Genomic DNA, 13,039 nt, shown 5'->3' with positions numbered 1-13,039 from the left:
CCAGCGATAGAATGGACCTACTGCATTCAAGCGACTTTAAGTTGATGAATAGCAGGCGGAAGCAATATGAAGGAATGGAAGCAGATTTCTTAAATCAAATGATTCTACCCAATATTTGGCTATCCTCTTATCCTCAAGCAACCTCTGGAACAAATCGGTCTACATCGCCAAACTAACTGGAGCATATTGGTGAAATAAGTAGAGAGGTTTGACCTAAAAGGAATAACCCAAGATCTAGGTTCTTCATCAATCTAGGCTGGGTTTCCATTAGTATGGTGGTTAGTACCATCACCGGGAACTGTTAAGTAAAGCTGATATGATGTCAGAAAGAGATTTTTTATAAAAAAATTACTCTAAGCTCTTCTACAGGTTTAAGGTCATTATTGACGATATTATATGATGATTGTAGAATACCTCGACATTTGGAGTAAGTGACTTTGAACCACTTTACAAGTTCATTCAGGTAAACCTGAAGCCTAAACATATTCTCTGAGTTTCTTGCTGAGGCAAACATTTGCAAGTCGTCTGCGCATAACAGGTGCCTAGCAAAAGAAAAGCAACTGCTAATACTTTTTATAAATAACACGAGAAATAGGGCGCCCAAAATAATTCCTTGAAGTGCCTCAGAAGTGACAATGAATGGATTAAGGGTCACCCTCCATCGCAACAAAGCAACAACTTGCACTTAGAAATAATTTTAAGCATTGAAGGAAGACCGAATGAAAGCCGAGATAAAGGAATTAAATGTGACACCATGTCAAAAGCTTTGAAAAATTCGAGTAAATAAGTGCAGTCCCGTCGAAAATAATTCAATACAATAAACAGCCAGTTCAGAAGTTATGGATCTATTGGATACAAACCATCTTGGCTGCAAGAAGTGAACATTTTCTTAGCAAATTATAACTTTTCTTTAATAATCGCTTTAAATTATTAGGAAATAGTCGAAAGCTTGGAAATTGATCTTTAGATACGCATATCAGTGTGATATGAGGGTTTCAGAGCTCAGCTTCAGAGTAGGGACATCCAAATTACCAAAATTTAAAGCAGAAAACTGGCTAAAATGGGGAACAGCATAAGTGTCTCTTTTATCGCAGACAAGATTAGGTTAGGTAAACCAAGTTGCTTGTCTAAGACAAGACCCTCCCAAGGGCTGATTCTGATACCTGCATTTGATTTCCATCCCCTAACTAAAATGACTATACCACTTAGATCTTTTTAAGAAGGTTAAGCATTTTGCAAACTTCCCAGGTCTTCAAAGAAATAAAGCCAAGATATTTGGCCGGACATTCACAGAGAAAGTGTTGTACCGACTCAATTTCTTCTTCATCTTCACAACTCCTGCAGAAGTCATTATGAGGTACACACATTCTACTAGCTGCGGTGCCAATAGTGCAGTGACCCGTAATAATACCTGTGAGGACGCTTGTAGCTTGTTGAATTCAAGCAGATATTTTGTCCTTTTAAGATTCAGTTTTGCCTAGTTAACCTGTTCACGGATGGCTTGAAGTTGGACGGTAGGGTTGGAGGAGGAGTATTCTACAAAGAGCTCCCCATCAAACTCAAATTCAGGTTACCGGATCACTGCAGTGTGTTCCAAGTAGAGGTGGCCGCAATTAAAGAAGCAGCTGACTGGCTACTTACCTGCGTAATAACTGTTAAGAAGGTAAACATTTACTCCGATAGCCAAGCGGCAATTAGAACCTTAGGCTCTATTATGGTGCATTCGAAATTGGTCAGGGAATACCTGGTTTTTCTCTCTCGATTGCATCAGAATTCTTTGATATAAAGATAATTTGGGTACCTGGTCACAGTGACATTGCTGGAAACTGCAGAACCGACGAGCTGGCCAGACAAGGCACCTGTGAGGTAGTGTGCCCGCGAAAGGAGAGGATCGGGATCCCCTTGAGAACCTGCGCTCTATTCCTGGAAAGATGAGCTTTGCACTAACTCAGCGAGCGCTGGGCAAGTACACGAACGTGTAAGGTCGCGAAGTCTTTCTGGCCACGTCTGGATAGGAGGCGTTTGAGGGATATTCTGAGGATGACGAAATCTCAGCTCTAAAATTTCGTGGGCATCCTCACGGGGCACTGACCGCGGGGTACACATGCCGCGAGACTCGGAAATACTTCGAGTCCTTTTTGCGTCAGCTGTATGGAGGATGAGGTGGAATCATCTCAGCATAAAGAGACTAACACAACAGCAGACTAGTCACCGTTCTTAGTCCACAAACACTCAACCCTCCCCACACCTTTCCCTTTCGTCCTATCGTCCTTTTCCATCACCTCTTTTCCCCCTCTTGCAATGGTATCACATAGGATGGACCAAACTTCTTTGGTCTAAGTGGGCCCACTCTCTGGGCAACCATCACTACCTAACCTAACCTAATCTAAGATTCAGTTTTGGTCAGAGCGCTTTGGAGACACTAGTTTATTTAGAGGATTGCTTGTTTCCACTACTACTCGCTGAAAGTTATGCTCAGAGCCTTTCCTTGCACACTCATCCGCTCTTTCATTTCCCTCCACTCCAGAGTGACCGGGGACCCAACAAAGTGTACAAATAGTACTGTGTTATTGGATAACCGAGAGCGACCTCTTGCAGACAAAGTTTGATTGAAAAAACTGAGCGCCTATATTGGCCACCTGAATAAAAGTGTTCCACATTTGACGTACTCGCATTCATCCAAGAAAATACTGTTTCGAGCACATTTCATACCACCATAGCCCAAATTTGTTCACAAGCAACTTTCAACAACGCCGAAACAGCGACTTGAAATTGTGTGTAGACACTTTTAGGTTAAACATAAAACGATTAGGAGTGAAAAAAATATTTAAGTCAAAGTAAGAGAAATCAGTGTCGAAAGGTTTAAAAGAGTCTATTCTTATTAAGAAAAAATATTTCGTTCGACGCTCTCTGCGTTGTTGGATCTGTAAACTTGTTTTACTTATTACAAGCAAGGGCTATTAAAATGCATACGAACAACATCATCAATAAAAGTTAATTAAAAAAAAACACACTACACCACCAAGAATTTCCTTAAAATACACACACATACACATACCAATGCAAACAAAATATTACATTATTTCGTGAAAAATTCGCACACGTGCCAGCTAATCCCGCCGATGCAAGTGGCGAGCGTTAAACTTTTCAGCCGTAACCTAGGCACATGTTTTTAGTGAAAACCTCGCCACGGGTAATAGCAAAACAGAAAGGAATTCGGTGAATGCACACCACCTTTTGCATCAAATGCTCAACAATGAACATCCGCCGCCTTTCTTTCCTCCCCAGTGTCACCGCTGTTGCATTGTGTTATTGTGGTTCACCTTGCACACTTTCACTAAAATTCGACGGCTGCTGCACCCCCTGGCTGCCGGCCGTCAGTGTTATGAAATATGCGACCCACCAACTGAGCAACATTCACACTCACACTCACACCTCTTTGTAGACAGCGAAAAACCTTTGATGCAACATTTCGGTAACCAAGTGTATGCCGATGCGCCCTCCCCCTCCGGTGTTCTCAGTCGTTGCCGCTGCGCTTTGTGACAAATGGTTTTAATGGCTGTTAGAGGCGGATTTAGTTTTCCAACCCAAACCATCCGGCTCCAGGCAACGCGCCTTTCCTTTACGCTCTTCCTTATACCACTCAAATACATATGCATATAAATATACACACACATAGAAGCATTACTGCCGGTGCATAGAAAATTTTATTGGTTTGTCGTTGTCAACATTTATAATTTCGGCGGTAGCTCGATTTTGTTGCTAAATTTAAATTGCTTTTTTTTCGAAAGCACTTTTCCTTTATCCTCGTCTTGCATTTAACGGTTACCGTTATGGGGTGACTTTTTGATTTTATGTGCATATGCATGTGTATGCGCTATTATGTTGGCTGCGCAATATTGTAATGATACTTGCAATTGCTTTTGTTGTTGTTGTTGTTTTCGGTAGTATTTGCTACATATTTGTCAATCGGTTGGGATTTTGGTAATTTCGTCAGCTAATGCATTTTTAGATCGCAATTTTCAGTAGAATGAAAAAAAAAAAACAGGAACGCAAGCCTCGCCAGTGAAATTGGCTTAGAAGCGCATAAAAAAGCGATGTGATGAAAATTGCAGTTAATTTCATTCGGTGGTTGGTCATTTGGGAGCCATTTATCAGGATTTTGGCAGCAGCTACAAGCACGCAAGTGGGCGATTAATAGCGAAAAAAGTTTTGAATTTTTAAATGACAATGAAAGTGCCCAGCTGTGACAAAATTGGTGGGTTTACATTAGAATTTTTTTTACATAGTTTGGTGTAAAACTAAGATCAAAAGCACAGTTTTAGAAAATTTTGTGTCTGCTTTAGATCACTCTCAGAGGCAATCCCTGAAGGAACATGGCAGCATTGTTAAGCAGTAAACACCGTATTTCTCTGAACTTCGAACAGATGTCTCTATCCGCAAAGGGGAGTTTAAGGGTCGTCCAGAGGCAATCTTTCCAAGTAGGCAGGATATAACGACGGGGATATCAACACCAAAGCTAGTACCTCTGTCTTCACTGACGACTTCAAACCGACTTCAAGGTGAAACCGGGAGTCCGAGCAGCGGTTTTCTCTAAATCAGCCAATTTATCTATTTCCTTAAAATTTCCGAATACTGCTAGTATTTTTCAGGCAGAAGTCTTTGCGCAAGCAAAATGCTTAGGAAACATGGGAGCAAATGAGATATTAAGATTTTTTTCGATAGACAAGCCGCGATAAAGGCTCTGGGAACGCTATGGTGTAGTTCCAAAGTAGTCAACTGCTGTAAGGAGCAGATCAAAACTCTTGGGTGGGCAGGTAGAATTTCTCTGGTCAGGGCTTTAGGACATAGGAACATAGAGGGAAAAGAAATTGCTTTTGAGCTTGCCAGGAAGGTGACTGAATTGGCCTCAGAGACCTCCTACCCGGTCATCGGCATCCCTCTGACTGTTGTTAAAGGGGAATTGCACAACTTATTTCTAAGGAGAAGTGCAGAAAGGATGGAGTTTCATTCTTTTATGTGCTCTTTCTAAAACTCTTTGGCCCCAGTATAATAGACAAAAGACTTAGAAAGTTCTGGGGACTCCACGTCATTCAATTTCCCAACTCGTAGCTGTGTTTTCCGGTCACTGAACGATCGGCACACACGCGGAAAAGCTAGGGTTACCATTTAACGCCCATTGCAGCAGCTGTGGAGACCTTTCAGCGAAGGAGATTGTTGAACACTTTATCTGTAAATATCTGGGATTGGCAACTAGACGATTAAGGTCACTGGCTGCTCCTTCCTTCGACAGCTTTGGGATCTAGCCAAGCCCAGCGGCTGAGATGGGTTTTTGGACCCCTATTCAGTATGGACGACAACAGAATGACGGAAAAGGTCTTCAACTATTTTATTATGGGCAATAAAAATCTTAGAAGACAACCAGGAAGATGGACAGGCAATGTTGATGCGGATTCACGTCTTATAAATGCTAGGAAAAGCGACGCAATAAACCGAGTCGTATGGAGCGCTGGCTCATCCCAAGCCGTATTTGCTATGACGATGATGAAACGTGTACATAAAGGGCAGTGTAATATTGTTATAAATAACGTTTGAAATGATTTTTGATTTAAGATTTGGAGTAATTCATATTTAGTACTTTGAATGAGGCGCCCAAAATTTGCTGTTTAGCGGAGCTTGATAGTTAGAAGCAATTCTCGTCCTTCTTGACATCCCAGGGAGTCTTAAATAAACGACGATATCTCCACGTCTCGAATGCTAGGAAGTGCAGTACTTAGACAACTTTAACGCCATTGTACTGCATTCGGGTTACCTTTAAGTTTTCTTTAAATCTAACCGACCTCCGAAGAAATCTGAGTGGTGCCAAGGCCCCAAGGTGGTCGCTTCTTAACACATCAGTGCCAAAGACTTCAAGCCTGATTTGAGCGAAGCCGTTCAGACGCACAGGAAGTGGTGCGCCGTCTCATCCTCCTCTCCACATGCTGGGCAGAGTGCATGGTCTGAGATGCCTTTCTTTCCCCTGTGCTTCTGCCACAGGAAGTGGCCCGTCATCAGTCTAGGCAAGTGCCTACAGTCTCTTCTACTTAAGAACAAAAGAATCTGCCTCACTCAGCCTGCCGAGCTCGCTTGTGGGTTGAAGTAAACTGTTTACTAACTGAGACTTTGATGACTGCAGAAGGAAGTGGCAAAACGGGCTGCGGGCTAAAAAAGTTGGCCTCAATTCTCAACTCCCTGTTTGTTAAAACTTTGGCGTACTTAAAAAAAAAGAATATGATTCTTCATGCTTGCAGTGGCGCATTGTCTGGATCGACAGTTTTATAAGATTTGAATAATTTTAATGCGTTTACAATTTCAAGACTTGTTTATTGGTGAACCCGTCAGTTCTGAAGGTATTGATGTTGAATTCATATTCATTATTGGCTTTGCATTGTCGGCAAATAGTTCTTGAATACAACGCCCTCAAATTTCTTTCTTATCTATTCAGTTCGTAACAATTTGGTCAGTGCTATTCATTAAATCAAGAGAGACCGAACTTGTATACACATCGGATGTTGCTTTAATTTCTCCATGAAATTATAGTCATCAGGCAGGCTCTGTAATCTCTCTACTGATATTCAAACCTTGTGATCCTATTGGAACCAAGGTTTCCTTCACAGATTTCATGGCTGTCGTTGTTTTAGCAGATGCCTCGAAAACTCTGATTATTCCAAATTCTATTTATTTTAAGGTCACGATGATTGATGACCTACAATCGCCATGCAGAGCAGATTATCTGGGTGGTTGGCTATGACTTTAAAAATCTCAGACAATAGCTACCAGGCAGCAAGAGCCCTTTTATAACCATCAAATGCAAATAAATGTACTTAGAGCAATTTATTCTTGCCTACAAAGGATCCACACTAACTTTTTTTTGTTTTTTTTTTCGCTCAACTCAGCACTTTTTCTCTGCTATATATTTTTCCACAATTAATTCAAGATTTTGCTTTGTTTCAAAGCTCACTCCGAAGGTCTTCAATTATGGTTTCAGTAGAGCATAAATTTATTGATTTTTTCTGAATTCAGATTACACGTAAAAGGAGTAGATTGCAGTCAATAAATTTCCATGTCGATACGTTCACAATTATTTCACTATGTGACGATAAAAGACACTATTTGTAAAGTCTGCACACATACATAAGTGAAATATATTTGTATGTATAAAGAAATGACTAAATCAGATTAAGCGTAGCAAACCCTGTGTAGTACTGGTGGATGTCACTAATCACTAAACCCCGGAACGAAGTAAGGAACAGAAAAATAGTTAGGAAAAAAAGGCGGGGATTAAGATTAACTAAGCAACGACTAAGTGCCACCAAAAGGTGAGTATGAATGGGGTGGTGCATAACATAAAAACCGCACGCACTAATACATCAATATGAATTCTGATACATACACATACATATATGTAACTGTGCTTAGAGTGTATATATACATATATGTAACTACAATATATTGCAGGACGTGGAGTGGGCCACACCGCATACTCTATACAAAAAACGAAAAAAAAAAACACAAAACAAAGCATCGAAATTCTTATACACAAGAAGAGCTTATGTTGCCATGTTTTTGAAAATTTTTGTAGTCGAAAAAAAAAAAACAAAATTTTTGCAGCAATACAGTACTTTACAGTCGGGCAATGAAAGTATTCGATATAGTACCAGCTGGTGGTAACAAACGAAGAGGAAGTCCTCCTTTGCTTTGGTATTAAGATCAGGAGAAAGGAAGAAGGACTTGGTTTCACTTGGTAAGTTCCACTGGCGCCGGTTAGCACGAAAAAGAAACGACTGACGCGCTTTGTTAAACTCGGCCAAAATCGCTTAGGCGGTTATTGCACCCATCAACAAGAGGAAGAATATAAAACAAGCATGGCATTTGGATGTTAAGAAAATTAGTTAATCATCTTTGTTGGTACTTTTAGTACCGTGATCAGAAAATGAGTTCCAAACAACGAGCTGCTATTGACTTTTGTGTTTAGTGTAGTAAATCTTATTACCGGAAAGCATGAAATGCTTCAAAAGTGCATCGCGAGATGTTTACGTTGTACGAAAATTTACCATATGAGTGGTATTAAAGACCTCAATCAGATAGAGAAACGCTGGAAACGATGAAAGACCAGATCATTCGCAGAATAGAGGAAAGTCAAAAAAGTGGCAGATTTCATTAGAAATTATAAGAATTCATTTGTGTATGTCACTCGTATGGAATTGATAATTTCTCAAACAATTTTGTAGAGCACTTTGACCGAGTCATGATTTCTTTTTATTTCTGATAATATAACGATATATAGGTAGGTAGGTGAAATGCTTAAAGTACCAGTCTGGCACTCCCCAAGTAGCGCTAAAGCGCCCTTTTGATACCATTATGAGACCTCCAACACGCAGATATCTGCAGCCAACCAAAAAGCTGTTGATGTAATGAAGAAGATTGGTGAGATAGATTTAGGTTGGCGGATTGCCCCAGGCTGTCGAAGAAAGGAGTAGCAAGTGGCAGTATAACTGCCAAGCCCGGACATTTACAGATAAAGTGCCCAACAGTCTCCTTCTATGAAAAATTTCCACAGCTTCTGTAATGTGGGTAAAATTGTAAACCCAGATTTCCCGCGTGTGCGCCGATCGCCCAATGACCGGTAAACCCAGCTACAATTTGGAAATTGAATGGCGTGGAGTCTCCAGAACTTACTGATTCTTGCATCTATTGATAATATATGCTTTTCGATGACATTTTGAAGAAGAAACAAGGAACCACTATAAAAGACATCTATCTGCACATATTCTCAATCCTATTCACAGCTGAATTGAAAGTTTTTGATAGACAGCCACCAACCCGATCTTATCGGCCAAGAGTTGTGAGCCAATTTCTGAAAATATATCAAATTTTTCGATACAACATTTCCAGTATTGCCCTGATTCTGCAGCCTGTGACCCCCTAAGCAATATTTAGTGATAAAAACCAACAAAAAAACGAAATGAATCGATTGAAGCCATTCAAGCCGCTGTAACCTCCAATCTAAACATGTACATGTTTTCCATCAACTCCTAGTGGAGCGGAGGGCACAGCACGTTTGATACTTTGGAAAAGCATGCAAAATTGTATATCGAAACAGAAAGCGAAAATGTTGCTTAATACAAACAAAAATCCTTCACCAAATACGTACGCACTGTTTATTTCTATTCGTAAAAAGTTCCGTTTTTTTTATAGTAGAGAGTGTACAACAATTACGCTCTGGAAGTCATAGGAAAATCGCATTCAAAATGAGGTCAAATTGCGGTTTAATGGATTTTCGTGCTCACATAACTAATAGACTAGAAGTACTTGTACTCACACATTCACACACTCACACATTCACATACTCACACACATGCACGCACTCACTTTTATTGCATGTTAATGCGTGTATATGCATATTAAAGCATGTAACAGTAAGGTATTAACTTCAAGCTGTTATTTACTAATGACTTTAATATGAAAATAAGGAAAGTGAAGAGACTTTATGCGCCTAGAAATATACAACATTCAACATTACGTTCTGTAAGTTTTACATTAAGCCATGCCAAGTGAATGGAGTTTCGAGCACTTTCGCTTTTTGCTGTTGTGTACGCACATATTGTTGGGAGTATATTAGGGTGGTCCCAAAAAAAATAGAAGTGATGAATATTTGTTGCGATACTAGCCCAAAGTGCTCTACATTGAAAAAGCAAAAACACATTTTTTTTTCATTTCGACTTAAATTAGAAAGTAAGGAAAGTTAAGCGCCTTTAAACGGCTAGAAATATACTACATTAACTTGTGCTAGTTATGCATTAAGCCATGCTAGATGAATGGTATTTCGAATGCTCTCACCCTTATCAGTTTCTAGGCCCATACTCAAATGTACATATTAATATATTAGGGTGGTCCAAAAATACAAAATAAGTCGAGTGCGAAGTTTCTCATTTGAGTGTATTGAAAAAGGAAAAAACTAGTTTTTTTTTTAATTTTTGGTATGGAAATAAGTCTTTATTTTCATATTTGATGTAAATAAAATTGTAAACACTAATATTTCTCAATATTAAAACGCTATTTCTATGCAAAAGTTATCCTATCGTGAAATCTTAATAATTACACTGGTTTAAATAAACTATTTTATTTTCTGTTTTTTTATTTTAATGCATAAATTCTGATGCTAGGCATCGAAAAGCAAGGAATTATTGATTATTAGCTTTAAAAGTTGCTTTTTATTTGTTTTTCGTAAATAAAGAGGTTAATACCAGAAACTCTTTGCCAAAGTATGTAAGAAAATTACTAAAAATGCTTATCCTTTAACCTGGTTTTGTATTATTTTCAATTTCATTTACTTCTTTAATTTTATTAATTTAATTTTATGCTCTTCTTGAAATAATTTTTATGCTATTCTTGAAATAAGGAAAAATCCGATGTTCAGGAAAATTTTGATTGTTATGTGTAAAAAAATTATCAAAAATCGTTAATTATTCTTAGAAATTAAAAAATGAATTTCTTGTTTCAATAAAAGCAAACTTTGATTAAATAAATTTATATTCCCCTCTACTAGTAATGTAGAAAACAGAAAATTTGACAATCAAAAGTCAGAGCCAAAAATCGTGCCGACCCATGATATATATTAAAAAAATAACGACGGTAGTTTTTCTAGAGCGTCAACCCCAAAGTCTGTAAATTGATTTATTAGTTAGTTTAAGGAAATATCCAGACCAAAATTCCATAGATCACTAAACTTGAACCGCTATAAAGCAATAAAAATAAAAATTTAAGCAAAAAAAAATGTATAAAATTAAAAATAAATCGGAAGAAAAAAACCAAAACAAGGTAAATTAAAAATTAATTTTTTTTATTAAAAAATGTGCCAAAACAAGGCTTTTCCGCCGCACAAGAAACATGAGTAACTTGGTACGCTCTACGGCACTATTAAATATGAACCTATTTAAAAAAAAAAAAGAAATAAAAACAAAAACAAAAATGAAAAAAAAATCAATAATATTAAAACTTTTTTAGTTTTATTAAAAAATTCCGAGTATTAATTAATTATACAAGTATAAAGTGAGAAATATCAAAAAAAAATTTTTTATTTTAGAATTTTTTTCTAGATTTTTTTCATTTAAAAATTGTATATTAAAGAAATAAATTTTGTAATATAATATTTTTCACTTTAAATAAGAATATAAAGCGGGTGTCTTAATAAATATTCAGAACTTCGGTTTTGTCAGGTTTTTTTTTGGACCACCCTAATATGAATACACATGTAGCGGGGTATGTAAACTCTACAACATGCTTAATTACTTAAGAATAAAGGCGCACAGCATTTCTTATTTGCCTTCACTACTCCACTTTGCCGTTGTACCGCCATATTGGCAGTTTTAGCGCAATAGCATCGCAAGCAGCATAATTAATCGCATTTGCACGTGCTCTCTGGCGGGTTGGGTTGTAGTGTATGTAGTGGAGGCTGAGCTGAACTGTACTGCTTTGAGAATTCTTAATTCGAATAGGCCGCACGTAGCGTTGATCTTTTTTTATTTTTTCGTTTTTTTAAAGCCGTGTTTTTCCTGCGCGATTGTTGCTGCGCCAATTCACGTACCAGCCCTCAATCGTTTGATCTTTTAACGATGGCCACAATGTTTATCGTTTTGCAAATAGCGCAGGACATTAACGCTGAGATCGCAGTAAAGCGAACAGTTCCTGTATTTGTTAACTTTAATGAGAGCGCCACTTTTTAAACATTTCTAATAACACTTATACGCCCGTCAACAAACAAAAGAAAAGACCAATGTATTTTGTGGTTATAAATTTTGACACTATTTTTTTATTATATATTTAATTTTAACAAACTTTTAGTAAAATCATGATTTATTCTTCAATAAAAGCCAAATAAATCGGAGTAGAGAACCTTGTCAAAAATTCAGAAAAATTTTTAAAATTTACATAAAAATTCCGAATTTTTCAAGCATAATTTTTAGGAAATTGTAGAGTGTGCAGTTCTATAGACTAATCAATTTTAATGTTATGAAATGTCGATTTTGGACATTTTTTTGTGCAGTTTTTTATAGTGTTGGATTTTTCTCACATACAAAAAATGTGATTTCTATGGTAGAAAATTCACAATACTATCGAAAAAAAAAATTTTTTTCGGGGCATTTCACACCTTCATTTTGTTATCCAAAATTAAATGCACTATACAACCGCATACCCAAATGTTTTGCAAAGATTTTGATTAAAAAGTTCAAAATGTTTACGAAAATTTCAGGAATTTTGCTGAATTTTGGAAATGGACGAAAATTTCATGAATTTTACTGAATTTTGGACATAAACGAAAATTTTATGAATTTTTCTGAATTTCGTGCAAAGTTTGGAACTTTAATTTATATGACTTTAGCTAAAAAAATAACACATATTTTCATCGAAAATTAGTCAGAATCAAATAAAAAAAATTAAATTTCAAAATTTAGAATCACAAAAGTAGTGCATGGGTTTTTTATTGGTTGACGAGTGTACATTGCATGCCTATTGCTACACTTGCAGCAACAACAAAAAAGTGTATGCAATTACAAGCACAACAACTAGCTGTATATGGCGTCAACGGCTTATGCTCAAAAAGGCGCAATATTGTCGCACCATAGGTGGGCCATTAGGACGCGCCAACGCTGCGCCTGCCTACTCCACGTGCTGCTATGGACTTCAGTAAGCAGAGCTATTCTTTCACTGTGCCATTTTTGGTTATCTACTGCCTGCTTCTCTCTCCTCCTCTTCCTCTCCTCCTCTTCTCTCTCCAGCTCTCTGTTTCTATCCCTCTCCCTCTCTCTATTTCTCACACTCCTTTGTATTGCATTTTCTGCATGCGTTAATGACCAGTGATTGGCCCCCTCCTGCGTCATGTTGGCAGTCGTTAACCTAGTCAACTGTGGATAATAGCAAAAACCACTTACAAGAATAACAAAGTGTGTGAAATATTAATGCTAGCGATAGCGTTGGGAAAAAGCTGCATTATGGCACG

Source organism: Anastrepha obliqua, chromosome 5 (genome assembly GCF_027943255.1).
Source record: "Anastrepha obliqua isolate idAnaObli1 chromosome 5, idAnaObli1_1.0, whole genome shotgun sequence".
NCBI lineage: Eukaryota > Metazoa > Arthropoda > Insecta > Diptera > Tephritidae > Anastrepha > Anastrepha obliqua.
The sequence above is the reverse complement of the archived record's forward strand: the minus strand, read 5'-3'. Positions refer to the sequence as shown.